Genomic DNA, 5,337 nt, shown 5'->3' with positions numbered 1-5,337 from the left:
ACCCCCCCCCCCCGAGCCTCCCCCCCCACAACCCCCCAGCGGCCTCGTGCCTAACAGCTACCCTGCCACAGCCTGAGCAGGAGTAACAACGAGACTTGGATGTCTCCTGGGACTCCTCTCTGCTGCTGCTCTGAGACACATCTGCTCTTGACAGCCCAAGCGGCTCGCAGACCACCTCGGGTTAGGCAGCAAATACATACTTTAAGCATTTAGACACTGTTGTGACGAGCGCGGTATAAATAGCAGCAGACAGATTTATATCCCTCATCCTCAGAAACTGCTCAGACTGTCTTCCGTTTGAAAGAAATGGAAAGAATAAAAACACAGGCAATAGATTTGCGCCTGCTGAGACTCATTTCCTCCTGCTCAGCAGCCGCCCCTCCGCAGTGATGGGAGTGAGAATGGTGCGGCGGGGCCCGGTGCTGGGAGCCCAGCTGACAGGGGGCAGCAGGAGCTGCTCTTTCTTCAGGGCGATGAAGGGCCCCCAGTTGGATGTGAATACAGGAAAGCAAACCTGTATGCTCTGCTCTCTCCACTTCCCAGCCGCAAAGCAACTGGCTCTCAGCACCGACTCTAAAGAAAATCCATGAAATGTGGAGTGTAACTACTGCCTAGCTATTCAGATGTGGTGTACTGGCACTAAAAAACATGACAGTCAACATTACCGGGAGCAGCTGTGACAACTGTCTGAGATGCAAATGCTGGACTAGAGGCAGAACTGCTCCTCCAAAAGACCAAATATGCCACTCAGAGCCCGAGGCTCTGGGATCCATGGCCCATTCATGAACTCTGAGGCATATGACAATAATATTCTGGCTTATGTTTTGATGTCACTGAAGAGCGGGCTGTGGAGATGGTAAGTGCCTGCATGATAATGAACGCTTTCTGCTTGACAGCAAGGATTCAGCGACTCAAGACTGTAAACAAACAGCAATTCCATGTTAACACGGGGCACTGCCACTTCCACTGTGTATGCCCGAGGCACCACTATCAGACAGAACACTTCAAGTAGATCTGAACCATCTAAGATTTTTACAAATACTTAAACAAAAACAGTAATAAAGGCAGAGGTAGTCCTGACTGCACCTCGTAGCTCCCAGTGGGATCCCCCTCTAGATAGAGGCTTGGCAAATTTTGAGAGACATTAATAGTGCACGGCAGATCTATGCTAGCAACCCATTTTGACCACGCTTATACATGATCTTTAATTTTTTAAATTGATAGTAACTTCAGTTACCTAGCAGAAGCCTTCTCCAGCAAAGGCAGATGAGCAAGCACGGACCGGGAAAGTCAAAGACCAGAACAGTGCATGTACAACACGTTACAAAGAAATCATTGTCACCTGCATCCCCAGGGAGTACAGACTCAGCAGTTTTGCAAATTCACTGAAATTACCAACCTCAGCAATCACTAATGCTGTTGTACTAGTTCACTTTTTAAAGTTTACTTATGATTTTTTTCTGTATTAAAGAACTTTAAAGCAAAATTTTTGTTTCACAAAGAAAAGCAATTCTGTAAACAAGACCAATTCTAACACATACGCTAACAAGTAATGAACTTGCAAGAGGAGTGTTCATTATGCTAACTATCAGTGGGTGCTACAAATTATCCAGGTGCTGGACATGAAAGTATTGCACCCAAATGTTCTCAGTCGAACTGCCATTTTATCCTTAAAAGTGATCTGAAAGGTAAAAGGAGGTTAAGCACCCAAATACCTTTGAAGACTTGTACTGAACTCTTAATTTGGGTATCTAACTCCTATTGATTGGGAGCTCATGACAGGACTTGAAAACCTTTGAAGATCCTGTCTGCCATGCTTTTTAAGTTTCATTGTCATGAAAAGAAATGACCTTAAACATTTTCTATTTCTTCCCTTTAAATGATATTAATCCCTCTCTCTTTCAACTGGTATTGTAGTTGGGATCCTTGGAAAACACTTTAAATAACACATGAACAGACTTTTGTATTTTATTACGGAAGGAAAACTTCTACAAAAGAAAAACAACCTCTTTTCTTTTCAAACATAAATTCTACAGCTATTTAAGAGAGAAAAAAAAAACCCAGCAATTTTTTTTCACTGACAGACTACTTCCTCCTTTGAGCCAATGATACACAGATGGAAGTTGAAAGAGGGGTGACCTTTTCCCATGTTTTGTATAGTATTGTTGCCACATCGGTGAGATACTCCAGCTGCCAAAACTTACGCAAAGTGAATACTACTGATGTTTCATAATATTTTTATTATGCAAAATCACAGCAAATACAATAATGCATGTTAAAAGGACAGATGTTGCCACGAGTTCTTTTGCCTCGTTTTAACTAGAAGCAAAATAGTATTCAAATTTATATAGCTATCTTGTAAAATTAGCTGTTAAAACTACCGAAACCAGCAGCCTACCTAATACCATGTCCGTTACTAAAAAAAAAAAAAGTCAAGTCAGTTGAAAAGGTGAGAGAATTTAAAATTGCTTAATAGCACAGTTGTAAGCTGATTTTTTATTCCTTAAATTGTGGTAGAAATGCTTTTAAACATTTTGCATGAGACTTTGAAAATCTGTACTTGAAATAGTGTCAGGAGAGACTGCGCTGCACCTTTGGATAAGACAGATTGAGAAAAGTACTAAACGGCAATTGCATTACGACTACAGCCATGAAATCTGCAGTTAAAGTGTAAAAAGAAAATTCCTTAGAGCCAACATAGCAAGAAAGAGCAGACCTTTGATATCCTACTGAGGAGGGGTCCTTACGATGAATTACGGCCCAAATCAGTAATGTTTTGAAACATGCTGAGGGCTCTCTGCTCCCATCACGGTAATGACATTGGAGGACGCTCAGCAGTGGTACCCTGTACCAGCTGGACAATACCTTGCAGAATTGTGCCTGAACAATTGAACCAAGAAAGCACTTCAGTGATAACAGGTTCCCCCTGGGAAATTACTAGTTAAGGAGGGAAGGAGGGCTATCAGCACAGGAATTTTAAGATGCATGGGGAACTGGGAAACAGGAAGATGGGGGCTGATCACAGCTTGTATTGAAAGGGGAACACAAGGCTGGAGGAAAAGCAGAATTTAAAGACCTTGTGGATTGTCTTTGGGAGAATTCTCCATCTAATGTGGGAACTAAGAGCTAGGATTCGATTAACGACATCGGCTGATTGCAAAGTAGGGAATCTTGGTCAACACAGAAAATGATCTAAATACCGTCTAAGAAACGGGACCACCTTTTGGATTGGAGGAAAAAAATGCAAACGTTTATACTCCCAGACTAGAAATACGCCTTTTCTAATTGAGCTGTAGGGTTATCAGATAGAAATAGGAGAAGAAAAGGAAGGAAAATCTGACCACATTTGTTGACCTACAAAATGGTTACAACCTACAAATGGTTATAACTAACCATTCGATGCCACTCTGAATAAAACAAATTTATTATTAGGATAAATTGGGAGAAATGTTTCCAGGAGAGGAAAGGAAATGTAATGTCACTGCTGATGTCACTGGTGAGCCTTCACACAGACAAACCCAGAAAGCCTAATGCTAAATGAAATGGGAACCAAGAACTGCTACCAGCATGATGTGACAGGAGGCTGGAAGAGCTAGTATTATCTAGCATGGCAAAAGCTATGAAGCTGTGATTTTGTGACTTCTTTTAAAAAACATATTTGCGGTTAAACATCAGGGAGGAAAAAGAGCACAATGTTTGGGATCATACCGGAGTTTTGAACAACTTCCTTTTAGGAATAATGATGTCCAGGAAACCTAGTGATTAAATTCTGATAAAATAATGAGATTATATCACACAGTCGATGTGACAGCAAAGGCTCACAGACCGGAATGGATTCTAGGTCTTGGATCTCTACATTAGAAATGAAAGATCATAAATAGGATTCTATATAGGAATGTTCTAAATGAGCTTTTCAGGAAATTGAAAGTGAGGTGCAAATGGCCTCAAAGGAATTTTTTTTTTTCTGTGGGTAGCATAAAAGGGAACTGGTCATGTGGTTTGTGTTATTTCTTTCATCCTGCAAAGCCTACGACCCCTTATAAATAAAGATTACTTTCTTCATTAATTTAGCAATGTAGCTAAGTTTCCTGTTGTACCTACAGTACTTTTTAAAGGACTTACTCATCTGAGTAAAAAGCAAGGTGTGCAAAATACTAAAGACTTCCTCATACAGTAACCTGAGCACCGATGCTTTAAAAGGCTGGTGACATGAGGACCTGTCATGGTTTTAAGCCCACCCGGTTGACAATGAAGCAATCACGCTGATACTTATTCACTCCTACTTCCCTTCAGCGGGATGGGGAGAAGAAAACACAATAAAAAGCTCAAGGGTTGAGACAAAGGACAAGGAGGGCACAGTCACCAATTATGGTCATGGGCAAAGGACAGACTTGGGGAAACAAGCAAAATCACCACCAGTTCACCAATGGAATCAGAATAGGACAATGATAAAGACAACTGGACCTTAGAAACACCTTCCCCCCAACCCCTCCCTTCTTCTTGGGTCCAGCTCTGCTACCTCCTTCCCCTCAGTGGCAGTGGGGCAGGGAATGGGAGCTGTGGTCAGTCTGAGTCTATTCCATGCTGCATCTGTCACTCCTTCCTCCTCAGGGGGAGAAGGCCTCACAGTCCTCCCCTGCTGCAGTGTGGTGTCCCTCCCACAGGACACAGTCCACAAACTTCTCCAACAAGCATGGGTCTCTTCCACAGGCTGAAGTCCTCCCAGCCATGGACTGCTCCAGCGCAGGCTTCCCTCAGAGCCACAGCCTTTTTCAGCATCAGGATTCTGCTCCACTGTTAATCTCTAAAGGCTGCAAGGGCTCAATCCTCCCCTGCTGCAGTGTGGTGTCCCTCCCACAGGACACAGTCCACAAACTTCTCCAACAAGCATGGGTCTCTTCCACAGGCTGAAGTCCTCCCAGCCATGGACTGCTCCAGCGCAGGCTTCCCTCAGAGCCACAGCCTTTTTCAGCATCAGGATTCTGCTCCACTGTTAATCTCTAAAGGCTGCAAGGGCTCAACCTGCCATCCCACCATGGCCCAACGGGAATTGCTGCTCCGGTGCACTTCCCCCTCCTTCCTCACTGACCTTGGTGTCTGCATGGTAGTCTCTAGTCCCACTCCTCTCCCAAACAAAAGAACCCCCAAACCAAAAGAACCAGAAGTTGCCCAACAGGTTTTCCCCCTCTTAAATATGTTTATCCCACAGGTGCTGCTTGATGGCCTTGGTCAGAGGTGGATCTGACTTGGAGCTGGGGGAGCTTCTTGAAGCTTCTTACAGGAGCCACATCAGTAGCTGCCTCCCCCACCCCACACAAACCCAACACAGGACCATTT

At 43.7% G+C, this 5,337-nt stretch overlaps 1 protein-coding gene across 1 annotated transcript in view; it reads right to left on the bottom strand.

Moving 5' to 3' along the window:
• The window catches only part of LOC104492367 (AT-rich interactive domain-containing protein 1B-like), a gene marked incomplete at both ends in the record, with an annotated part of 66,651 nt that overhangs the window by 47,801 nt on the left and 13,513 nt on the right, over positions 1-5,337 (bottom strand). The gene's annotated exons all lie outside the window — the stretch shown is intronic.

Source organism: Buceros rhinoceros, unplaced genomic scaffold, assembly GCF_000710305.1.
Source record: "Buceros rhinoceros silvestris isolate BGI_N320 unplaced genomic scaffold, ASM71030v1 scaffold2544, whole genome shotgun sequence".
Classification (NCBI taxonomy): Eukaryota; Metazoa; Chordata; class Aves; order Bucerotiformes; family Bucerotidae; genus Buceros; species Buceros rhinoceros.
This window is presented reverse-complemented; position numbering and strand designations above follow the sequence as displayed.